This window comes from Pinus tabuliformis, chromosome 5_1 (assembly GCF_031772625.1).
Source record: "Pinus tabuliformis cultivar Carrire ecotype Pingquan chromosome 5_1, CPIR1, whole genome shotgun sequence".
Taxonomy (NCBI): Eukaryota; Viridiplantae; Streptophyta; class Pinopsida; order Pinales; family Pinaceae; genus Pinus; species Pinus tabuliformis.
In genome coordinates, this window is record NC_142305.1 from 962,808,303 (window position 1) to 962,821,846 (window position 13,544).

The 13,544-nt window shown below is 35.8% G+C and overlaps 1 pseudogene; it reads left to right on the forward strand.

Annotated features, from left to right (window-relative positions):
- Window positions 1–1,389: 1,389 nt before the first annotated feature.
- LOC149167960 (UBP1-associated protein 2C-like) overlaps window positions 1,390–13,544 on the forward strand; it is a 40,522-nt pseudogene continuing 28,367 nt past the window's right edge.

A 13,544-nucleotide genomic window follows, 5' to 3' on the forward strand; every position in this document is an offset into this window, starting at 1 on the left:
AACCATAATTCATTTAAACCCTTAGCCAAGGGGTCCCAAGGGTGTAGTTGTAGGGGAATTGGGACCAAATTTGGGGGTTCATAACATTAGGAGAAGTTGAATGGTATGACCAAAAAGGTGGGAGGGGTATCTTGTTGTGTATTGAATGGGGAAAGGGGAGGTCCAAGCATGGTTTAGTAATATCTATAATCCTAGCATTAGAGAATGAGAAAACCTGTTAGGACATAATGTCATATGGGCTAAGGGGCCTAGAAGGAAGCAAATGAGAGCAATTGATAAAGGAACCCCCAATAGTGGAAATAAGAGGATTAGGGGCCCCATTATCACAATCTATAAGCCCTTAACCCATAACCACTAAATTCCCTATCCCCTTAACCCTCAAGCCATAATCCCTTAACCCATACACTCATAACTCATAACCCATTAACCCCTTGACCCATTAAACCTTAAGCCACTAACCCCTAACCTAAAATCCACAAACTCCCTAAGCCCTAACCTCTTATACTCTTAACCTGTCCCTTAACTCCTAACCCCTAACCCCTAATCCCCACTAGTAAATATGGGTAACCTGACGTCGTACTTTGAAAGTTGGGTCATACTGTCAAATTTTACTTGTAAATATTTTTTGTATATACTTATTTAAAAGCAACAACATTTGTTGGATATCTGACAAACACAATTATCATCAGATATCCAATGATAATTTTATTCGTTAGATATGCGATGCAATTGAACGTTTTTCAGATATCCGACATTTGCTCAAGTCAATGATCTATCTATTGAAACACTAACATTTGACAAAGTCAATATTTTGCCAGTTGGAAAATGTCTCTCTGGTAAACCGTCATCTAAAGTCTAACAAAATGGCTATTTTTTTCATAATGCAAAAAATGTGTTATTTTGTTAATTGCATTACAAATAGTTAAACACTATTGAGGATTATTTTCGTAACTTTTTACCAACGACAGATTGGCATATTAGAAAACACAAGATTAATTATGTTAATAGGGTTAATTAGGGTAATTAATTTCAATTTCCCTACCTTTCTTTTATTCACTGTTCTGGCCTTCAAAGAATCGATGGGGAACTTGCACCCCGCTCCCAATTTTACTGCGAAAACTGTGAACGAAGCCAATACCCCACCTTGTCCGGAGATCGAATCCTAGTAACAACTTGGATTTCGCTCTTATAGTCACAAACAAGATTTGTCGAGAGTGAGAGTGAGGAGAAAAATGAGAAAAAGAATCCAGTGCCGAGATCGACATTCTGGACCATCGTTGGATCAGTTATGCTTTGATTTTTTCTTCCATTTTATAAATGGGTTTTTCGTTTCACACGCCCTCGCACTTTATAGTCAATCGTTTTCCCCACTCTTCAATTCAATATATAATGGCGATGGATTCTTCATTGGAGGTTTTGACTCTTTCAAGTCACAGGAAGGGCGAGGGGATTTTGAAGAACCATCTCCAGCTTGTGAAGAGAAAGGGGGCCACATTGGCGGGATTGGGGTAAGTAAAATTGTTTTCTCTGAAAAAGCCATGAATTTCATGCCCAACATCATTGCTATTTGCATGGATAATTATAACGATGAAAACTATGAGGGCGAGTTTGCTGAGATTCAATTTGTTTTATGTTGAGGGCGAGTTTGCTGAGATTCAATTTGTTTTAGGTTTTATAAAGCTTGCAAGATTGATTCGATGGTCCTTGATATGATGGGATGCGAGATTTCGAGGCATTTCAATTTATATTTTCTCGTGTAGGTATTCTAATGAAACTAGTGAAATTGTGTTTTTTAAATCTCTAAAAGATGACCTTGTCGAGTATTTGTCAATGGAACTTTGGAATGTGAGCACATTGTTGTTTGTTTATTTATTTATTTATTGGTATTATATGTAATGAAATGTAATGTTCACTCGTGAGAATCAAAATAGTAGACTAGTTGATAAGTTCGTTTTATGATTGTGATGATGATGATCTATCATATTCACTTTGATAGATTATGTGGGTGCTAATACACATGGTCGTGTACGGGTTGTTGGAGGACAGGTTCTTGAGAATATTGGAGAATTTAATTGATATGATAAGTAATGATCAATTGTAGTCTTCAAACCTGGGTTTGTAAGTTTGAAATAATCATTTATGATTTTTTAAAATTATTTTTATATTAGTTAATATTTGGGGATTTTAATAGGATTAAATCATTAATATTGATATTTTTTTAGAATATTTATATAATAATATTTATTAATAGGGCTATAAAGGGTTATAATTTTTTTAATAAAAACTAATAATTTTATTGTATAATATTATTTTATTAAAATAATTTTTAAATTATTTAATTTTATATATATATATATATATATTTATAATTTTTTTTAATCAATTTTTTTTCTAATTTTTGCCCTTAGTCAAATTCGCTGTTACTCGTTAATGGCTAGTTAGCATCTCTCTACATCTATTTATTACAATGTCTGGATCTCGTTCCTCATCTTGTTCTGAAGATGAACCACACTGGCTGGTTCGAAACGCGTCAACGAGAATATCTCGTATGTGGTTTTTTCCAAAAGATGTTGTTATAATTATTATGGATCACATAAGTCTTAACTCAAAAACATGCCATAAGTGGTTAATATACTGATTTCTTGTCGTTTGTAGCAAGACATCTTAGCATATGATTCATAGCTTTCTAAAGTACCAAAATCAACCATACATTTGCTAAGCACATGTTTTTTTTATAAATAGTAAGCATAATTTTTCTTCTAATATATTCTTTTGTCTTATTTTATCTATTTAAATTGTTATGTCAGTCCATAGGACTCAATTATAAAAATTATATGATATTCAAGTCCTTAAATGCATTAATCCTTGGTAAATAAGATATTCAAAAGTCATTGTTTTCTCTGTACCTTATAGGTATACTGATGTATCTTTCGGACCATTGTTGCTTGCGATGCAGGCCTTTCTCTAATTTAAGTTTATAATATGTTAATGTCTCAAAAGAAAATTTTGATACTTACTAAGTTCTGGTCTATTGTACTAAGTTGTTATAATCTACTTTGTTTTGTAGTTATTTCTTTGTTGGACTGCGTGTCAATTGAATCATAAAATTTTTTCCTATATAGAGGCCTTATGAGGTAGATCTTTCTTATCAACTAAAGGTCATTAACTTTTGATATGTGACGATTGCTATATCACTGAGAATTTTTAATCAAGGGTTTATAGTATGGGATCTAAGCTATTATTGAATATACTGCATTGAATATTGGTCTTAATTCATTTTTTGTGCATTTGGACAGGGATAATTCTTATTGGGAAGTGATATTTTTTATCAGCCCCAATGATAAACTACATAAATTTTGAGAAAGTTCACTAAGTGTTTTTAATTTTATTATTTCATTAGTATAGATCCATCTTGTTTCTTAAACAAGAGGGATTAAAGGTGGATGTTAAGATGAAATTATGCTGGTTTATTTTATTATTATGATATATCACTTTGTTTTATAATTTTTTTACTGCTTTTCTTTCATTTAGTTTATTAACATTATGTTAGGTTAAGTATCTCATCCACACTTTTGCTGTAGAGTGCACATTGCTTCTCTTGGTACAATTATGTTTTTGTATAAAAAAATTCCTTTTCCTAAAATAGATCAATCTTATTTTGTAAAATGTTAAGCTAATTTTCATCTTGACATGGTAAATGTTTTATAAATTCCCAAGGTTAAGTAGCCAATGGGTGAATGGTGGCCACTAAAAGTTACTTGTCTTATTTTAGGATCTTTGTTCCTAACTTTCTAGGTTCATCGAGCTTTCTTTAGTTGTTTCTAGTTGATTAATTCACCCCAAATATCAATTAGTTATAGTAGATTAATTGCTTCCCTTGATTCTTTCATAGGGTCTTAAGACTTCAATGCTTTCAATTGAATTTGGTTAATTCTGTTCATTGCAGGAGTCTAGCTTTGAGGTTGAACCCTAGTGATGCAGTGAACTGAAAAAATTAAAGGAGTATTCAATATCTTTTGTTAAAAATCCTACTTTAGAATGATAATCAACCTCTTCTTCACTCGTCTTGATATTTTTGAAGCCTGATTCACCATCCGGAAACATATACATTCAAAAAATGTTGCTATAACATTTTTTATTTCCTAATAAAAATGTCATAATTTATATTTAAAGATAGAATCGAAATTGCATTCATTAGGTGCTAGAGAATTATACCCATAGAACAGAGCAAAAAACTCTGGTTTTATAACCAAAGATTCTGACCACCCATAGGCTAAGTATCAAGATTCTAAAACCATCTAGTGAAAAACATGTGATCCAGATCTTTTTAACTTCAAGGATGCATTCAAAATTGCATATAAAAGAGCATATAAACCAAGTAACTTAACACATGGAAAGGAAGAAAAAATAATAAAATAACCATAAGATTAAAGGCACACAAACGATTTGATTACAGAGTTCACCCAATTCGGGCTATGTCTCCGGGCCCTGCTCAAAGTGGCGAGGCCTTCTTCCATTAAGTGGCATCATAGAAATCAGTGACAAGCAACTTTGCAAAGATCACCCTTATATCTCCAATTTAGATGATGGCATGAAAATAGAGACCTCGACTGGAGAAACAGACTACATGGTTGGATTCCTGGCACAAAAACGTGCAAAATAGATTATAAACTTGTCAAATTCTATCATGGGCACCTTTGGCCCTCTAAGGGAATATTTTCATCACCTTGTGGATTCCTGTGCTCAGGGTTCCACTACCTCTACGGCAGGGTTCCTCTGCCGCTTAGGGTTCCGCGCCTGGACCTCTGCCACTTACGTTTCTCTACGCGGACCTTTGCCACTGGTCGAATGAGGAATTGTATGGTTTTTATATAATAAAGAGTGCAAGCATTTCAATAGATGGGTCGTTGGCCTGTTGATCCGCAATACTGTGATAAGGCGCGACAGGTATGGAGGTTTCGTGTTCAAGTCACTTTCCTACGATATACGATGCATTTGTTTTTAACAAACACAGTTACATGTTTTAACGTTGGTAGTTACAAATGGTTTGTGGTTTCGACAGTTATATAACATGCGGTTACATGTTTTAATGTCAGTGGTTACAATATAACACGCAACGTTGTTTAATATATATTTTGGTTGTGGTTCCGAGGGGGGTTGAGTGGGCCTTCTGGGGGTGGCCCGCCCCCACATTAATCTATATGTCATATATAATATCGTTGGGTGGGGTGGTGGGGTTGGTGGCCTGCCATAAAAAATTATATATTTTTTGGTTTTTGTAACATAGAAGTTCAAATTATCCCGTCGGTTTTTAAGGGATATTAAAAAAATTAAGTAGGCGGAAAATTCACTTGTTTCGGTGGCTAAATTTTGTGCGCCGAGACTTTGCCGAATTGTTGCCTCATTAATGATTGCTAATTGGCCAAGTATTGACCCAAATTTTCACCAACTGTAACTTGAGCATACAAAATTTAATTTGAGTGTCGTTTGCACCGTTGGAATCAGGGCGACAAGCACTACGATATGGTCCTAGTTTCAATTCCATCTGAGGACTTTTATTTTTGAGCTATTTTCAAGGCCACTTCTATTTCTTGATCCACCTGGATCATTCCTCCCCACTGAGGAGCTTTTGGTCCTCCAAAAGCATAAACACATCCTGTACACTCCCTGTGTCCTTGTTAAGCCACACTTCCAAAATTTGCATTGCATGAAAATCTGGTACATTCTTTGCAATCACATACAAAACCACACATGACTCAATCAACCCCATACTTACCAAGAGTTTATAACACACCCTCTTTGGTTAAGTTTACATTATAATAGAAACTAATACCCCAACTATCCACAAAAGGCTAAAAGACATCATCGTTTCTTTAATAGGCAATGGAAAACACATCATCACTTTTACAATTACTCGCAACACACAATTTAAAAAATGTGGCCATGAAAAGCTACTATTTTTAGTAAAACCATCTCTTACTCAATAAAGTGGACCACCATGAATGTGGCATATTCGTTTGTTGAACATGTTCGTTAGCTGGCTTCTTTAATGACTCTTTCTGGGCATGGAGTATCTGGCACGTGGTTCTCTGGTGTCCAACCTCGTTGCAGTGACTACAATAATTCTTTCTCCTCCAAAATTTTTGGATTACCTTAGAACACTTATTCCTGGTGCGCCTCTGATGAGTGCTCATGGAACCCTCACTATCACTAGAATGTGATGAAGTGCTCTCATCATCTGTTGTTGTTTGGTCACTGGCTATCTTGGAGCATTCCTCAACTTGTTTTTTGACATATCCAAGTCCTGCATAATGAGGCAATTCCTCCACATTGATGGGATTCACAATGCCTTGACCATTAATTCTGAGGTACTTTCCTTGATACCCCATTTTCTTCAACAATTTTGATCTAATTCCTGTAGTATGTTTCTCAAAAGCAGCGAAATCATCATCATAAAAAGTACATGAAATTGAAGAATCACTTTTTACCTCAGGCTTGTTATGCTGCAACTTTTCTAAGGCCTCCTCCTTGGCTTGTAACTGATGTTACAACTTTTTTTTCTCCTTATATGCTTCTTGTAGGAGTCTCCTTGGTTTAGAATTCTCCGCCTGAATTCCTTTGGTTGATTTCTTTGAGTTCTTGGAGCCATGTCGTATTTGGTGCCCTTTTCATTTTTGGTACAACATCTGCTGAAATCTTTGTCTCATCACCTGAATCAGAACCCAAGTCGATGGGTCCATCTACTGCAATCCCAAGAGTTGCAATCTTCATTTTGTCACCTGATTCTAATCCTAGGTCAATCGGTCCACCTTCTACAAATATCGTAGTTGTGATCTTCTCATCATCCTCTGATTCAGATTCTTGGTCTTGCTACACAATTGCAACTTTCTAGTACTTCTATTTTCTGTCGTTCCTCTTAGGTCTCAATTATGGATGCAATTTCCAACAATTCTCCTCATCATGCCCTTCTTTCTCACAATGAGTACAAGAGGGCCTTGCTTCTCTCTCTTGGCTGATTTTATCCTCTTTGGGCGGTCATCTTGCTAATGCTTCTCCCTACTTTCAAGATTACAACCTTCACACTAGCTTAATCAAGAGACTTAGGTTTGAATAATAACAATGAATGACATAAATAACTATGCAAAGAGCTAATATATTTCATCAATGTCTCAAACGTGTCCAGTAGAATATTCAATGCTAATACTTGTTTTTTAAACTCCTCTGTAAAAATTTGACCTTTTATTTGCTTCAAATGCTTCCATTCCATCACGGCCTTCTGTTTGTAACCCAATGGGTAAAATTATCCTCTTAAAGAAGAAATGAACTCAGACCAAGATGAATGAAGTTTATGACTACTCTTACCACCTTGCTTCAGTTTTCTTTCCCACCAAACAAGAGTAGTGCCACTCAATCGAAGGGATGCTAGTTGCATATAACAATACACTTCAACCTGTCTTATCTAGTTATTTATTTTTTTTGCATTAGATTCTCCACTAAATACAGGTAAATCAAACTTGACATCCAACTTGAAAAAGGGATTTTTAGATGCATTCCTATGATTCCTGTTAGAATGATGAGAAGAGGAAGAAGAAGAACTTTCACTAGAGGATGGAGAGGGAGGAGGCTCTTCTCCTCCACCTTCATGATTTACCGAGGCATGATCATTTGGTTCCTTCTTCTCAGGCTTGATTGTATTCTCATATTCTGTAAACAACTTGTCAACTTTCTCTGCCATGGTGAAGAAGATCTTGCGATAATTTCACTCTTCCTCCAATCGAGCTTCCTCATGTGCCATGTTTTGTCTTTGTGGTGCACACCCCACTTTGGGATCAAAGGATTTAATTTTTCCTTCACCTCTTTGGAGCTTGTTACTGGTTAGCATTCACTCATGCAATCTCGCATCAATGAGACTTTCTCTTGATACCAAACTTGATGCAGATCTTTTAAACTTCAAGGATGCATTCAAAATTGCATATAAAAGAGCATATAAACCAAGTAACTTAACACTTGGAAAGGAATTAGAAATAATAAAACAGCCATGAGATCAAAGGCACAAAAACGATTTGATTACAGAGTTCACCCAATGTGGGCTACGTCTCTGGACCCTGCTCAAAGTGGGAGACCTTCTTTCATTAAGTGGCATCAAAGAAATCAGTTGCAAGTAGCTTTGCAAAGATGACCCTTATACCTCCTATTACACAGTATTTTGTCACACCTCCTGTTCACTTCCTGTTCCATAACCAAAGTTCCAAAACATTGAAAATTGTGCATCACATCCATCATGATATACAAACCAAAACCTCCCTAAAGAAACAAAGGAAAATTTCCTTGGGTCAATTCTGAAGAAGGTTAGCTAAAACCCTAATTTTTATGGCCAATGCATTTTTCTCCACTGCTTGCTCGTGCTGATGGTAGGTTTCTCTGCTTTACCGTAGCACTGCCAACATGGGTTTTGATATGAAAACCCATGCTAAACCTCTTCTTATAGGTTTTCCCAAACTGGAGGAGAAGCTTTGTGCACTAGAAACTTTGAGAACAATGAGATGGATATTGGTTGTTGTTGATATGGTTGAGCTCTCCCATTTGGACCTCTTGATCTTATCATTATGGGATTTTCCCTTGAGATGTGGACCTTCCTACCTCTTTTTTGGATCCCTAACTCCCTCTCCCTTCCTATAAATAGAACTCCCTTCCATTCCTAAATGGTTGGTCATTGATTTCCTGTATTCCTATACTGAGATTATGCCCAAATGCTGAGTATAGGAGTGCTTGAAGAGTCTTTGCTTGGACTTGGAAATCCACTAAAAGGAGGTATCCAACATCAAGGCATAGGTTGTATGCTTCCATTTTTAGCTTATTAATATATACATCTGATGTTCACTTTCCATAATTGTGTAAATGATTTTAGCTTAATATTCCTTGATCTATTAAGTAGTTTATGTTTGATGTATGCCATATATGCTCTTGTACCTTGTATTTCTCTTTGGTATTTCTTGTAGATACTCGGATGTGGAGAAAAAGTAAGAAGCAAGCCTAAGCAAAGGAATCAAATTCATCTCTAAAGGATTAAGCGATTAGCATCAGAGTGAGGTAGGCTACTCTCTCTCTGCATTTATTAAACATAAGCTAGGAAAGTGTATGTTAGTTTGTTTAGTTTGTTGCTAGACCCACTCATTGGGTTAGAGAGACCGCCTCTGTTCGTAGAGGGTATTTACCTTCACAACAAAATGGTGACTCCACTAAGGATGAACCCATAATATCTGGTTTCATGTTGATGATGTGGGATTCATTATGGCCCTCCTTCGACAGATCACTTCCTGTCTACTTTAGCTCCTTATCCAGGAAGATAATTTAAAAACTCCCTTTCAGTACCTTAGAGCTTGCATGCCTCAATGGGAAGCTCTTCACATTCGAGACAGGTTTACATCATTGACCTTTGATCGAATGATTCCACGGGTGTTCGGCTTCAGCTTCATTATTCACATTTGTGGATTTGGTTGATTGTACCTTGAGAGCCATTGTCATTATTGGTGGTTTCTCTCATGCCTGTTAATGGTTCCACGGGTGATGGTAATCAAGTGGTTTTATATCATGTTCGAGTTTGAGACATCTGTTCACATGTTAGAATTTGTACATTGATCGAGTTGAGATATGGCGCAAGAACCTGGATTCTGTCTCATAAAATTCAGGTTGCACGAAGTTATGAGTTCTTCATGATTGTACACATGTTTTCCTCTCTACAACTGCGACCATGCCATGGGTCCATATATATGATACTCTTTGTTCGGATGGCTGCGACCATACCACGGATCCATACACATGATCCCTTCTATTCGGATGGTTGCATCGATACCATGGATTCATGTATCATCAGATGCCTATTCATGTGTCACTAGGCATGATTATCAAAGATGTAAGATGTGTATATGTATATGTATATGATTGATTTGCAGGTCTCTTGATGGTGTTTTTCTAGTCCTTTGCACTGACTGTAAAGAATATAAACCATCATCCCTAAATGGTTCTTATATGCAAGCGGTATCACCCCCGCCACATGTTAATGACGTGGCCACTTGTTCCATGCCTACATCTACTGATGATCTAGTAGGTGATGTAGTACATCATGTACTGGAGGCATTGGAGCCTGATTTTTCATTTGGATCCCTGGACATGTATCCCTTCCAGAGTGTTGTTCTCCCATCTGATGAGAACCTCTTGGAAGCCATGGCTTCTTTTGGTCTGTGATCAAAGGTGTTAGACTAGAGTTCCTTGTATTGTGTCGAGCTCGTTAAAAATTAAACAAGGACCATGAGGCACGAAAACGTGCAAAATCGACTATAAACTTGTCAAATTCTGTCACTGGCACCTCTAGCCCTCTAAGGGAATATTTTCAACATCTTGTGGATTCCCCTTCTCAGGGTTCCACTACCTCTGTCTCTTAGGATTCTGCGCCTAGACCTCCGCCGATGGTCGAATGAGTAATTGTATGGTTTTTATATAATAAAGAGGGCATACATTTCAACGGATGGGCCATTGGCCCGTTGGTTCATGGTACCGTGATAGGGCGTGATGGTTAGGGAGGTTCCATGTTCAAGTCGCTTGCCTACCATATACGATGTAATTTTTTTTAACAAACATGGTTACATGTTTTAACATCGGTGGTTACAAATGGTTTGTGGTTCTGACAGCTATATAACACATGGTTCCAATCAAACAGGGTTACATGTTTTAACGTCGATGGTTAGAATATAACGCAACAACGTTGTTTTAATATATATTTGGGTTGTGGCTCCGGAGGGGGTTGGGCGAGTCCGCCGAGGTGGCTCACCCCCCCATTAATCTATATGTCATATATAATATCATTGGGTGGGGTGGTGGGGTTGGTGGCCCGCCACCCAAAATTATATATTTTTTTGTTTTTCATAACATAGAAGTTCAAATTATCCCATCGGTTTTTAAGGGATATTAGACAAATTAAGTAAGCAACAAGTTTGCATGTTCTGGTGGCTGGATTATGAGCATCGAGACTCTGCTAAATTGTTGCCTTGTTAGTGACTTCCACTTGGCCAAGTTTGACCCGAAATTGACCAGCTATAAATTGAGCATGCGAACTCATATTTGAGTGTCTTTCACACCATTGGAATCAGGGCGACAAGCACTACGATCTTGTCCTAGTTTCACTTCCATATGAGTATCTTGAATTTTCAGATATTTTCAAGGTCACTTCTCTTTGTGGATCCACTTGGATTGACATGATTCTAACTAAACTGCTTGAAATAGACATCTAAACACAATTCCAACTATAAAATAAAGAGAGGAGGGAAAACACAACCTAAATGTTGCTTCAAAATGATAACAAGTACCAAGTAAGCCCAACCACATAAATTATAAGTGAATTAAATAGAGTAGGATCCCTAAACTGAAAAACTTGTAAATGGACATAAGATGACACATCACTAGTGTCTACCTTGAGAAGAGGATTGTACACCCTAGTTAATTTTTTTGACCACACAACAACCCACCTCAAATCAAAGCCTCTCCTTTGAAAGCTTATCAAAATCTTCATTTAACTCCCTAAATATTTTCATGCAATATTAAAAATTATAGGTGGAGGCAACTACATTCAGTTTATCCCTCAAAGTCATGCAATTTATTACAAAATAAGAATCACCATACAACTGAGATCAATACATAACTTAAAACTAGCAGGAGAAATCATCAGTCTTAATAATTCTAATAACTCAGAACAAAATGCTGTTGGAGCTTGTCAAGGTTATCAGAATGATTTTGGGCCCATTATGTTCTGTGATGAAATCATTCTTCACAATGACATTTTTATCTTGTTCTATATAGAGATAAACATAGTGAATATTGAGTTAAAATAACTAGCCAAATAAGATTTAATAATGACTTTTCATATAAGATCTACTCTTCTTGAAAATAAACGTGTAATGTTATCTTGCATTACTCTCATGAAGGGGCCTTTAGAATTTAACGTAAATCATGCCTACATTTAATCCTTAGATTTATTTTTCTAAAGGGTTGGGAGAGGTGTGTCTTTAATAGAGGATGATCAAGAACATACTTTGTTATTCATCTATTCCTTTTGAGAAATTTTTACAGATCCTGAAGAGAAAATTTAATGATAGGGTATTATTTTCCAAAGTAGTGGAAATAGATAATAAATATTTAATGTGAAAATGTATAAGAATGCATCATAAGTTGTAACTGGGTATTTCATATTTTTTTGCTTTAGAGGGTATACCATGGATCTTTGTTCAAATGTTGGCTTTGCAAATTTTGCATTTTGAAAATGGTTCACGTTGTTTGCAATTCCTCCTCTATATGGTTATTGTTGTAGTATTAGCATAGATCCATTTCAACTTCGGATATATTAAGTGCGAGAGGTATTTAAACCTCAATTTGTAAACCTAGATATGTTTGTATGTGTGTGTATTGCACGGATACATATATGGATACAACATTCAGAATGGATATGACAAGTTTCTAGAAAATGAGAATATGATATAATTAGGATATAATAGACAATATATGATATGATTAGCTTGCAACATTCCTAATGATATGATATGATTAGGATATAATAGAAAATATTAGGAATGTTGCAAGTAAATAACCTAATCATCAGAATTTTTTTTGCATGGATTGGCTTGGACAATTGCTTCACAAAATATGCGTGAAGTGAGTGCATGATGATTGGGTGCTTGTCATTTGTATGAATATAAATATTTTTCATATTGTTGTTTATTTTGCAATGCTTTTATTTTATGGCCTTGAAATGATGTGATGCTATTTGTTGGCTTTTGTCACAATGTATTGTTAATTACGTTAGTATTGGTCATGATTTGTACCTGAGTTTCGTGATATTGATTTAACATAAAGGTTGTTTTTAATATTCACTCAAAGGGAAGTTAACCATGGTTCAAAATCCAACCTGTTTTTTACAACTGCAAAGTCCAGACTATGTAGTCTCTCTTGGAGACTTTATAAAACAAGCCATGCTTTTGAATGGAAAATTGTTTACTAATAATTCCAATTGTTGTTAATATTTTAGGCATTCGAACAATATGGAGAGATTGAAGAAGGTTTTGTTATCATTGACAAGGCAACTAGAAAGTCAAGGGGATTTGACTTTATTACATTTAAGCATATGGATTCTGCTCAAAGGGATTTGTAGGAACCTAGCAAGACTATTGATGTATGTGTCAGTCTTGGTTCCAAATATTTGTACATTTTGACTTAGAAGTTTACTATGAAATGTTGATTGTATAGATACTTTTAAAGTTGTGTCTGCTTTGGAGACCATGTGACTATGTCTGTCATTGATATGAGAGTCATGCTGTAATGTGTACTTTTATTTTTCAATAGTATATTAGTGTTGCCCAAAGGCATGTGCAAGAAGATGATTTTAACTTTCATGTATTGCAAGAAATTTTAGTCGATGGAACACCCACCATTGTTCTATCTAGGTGCAATGTTATTCATGTTGTTTAGTTGCTTCTTTCTTGTGATATGATTTCTAG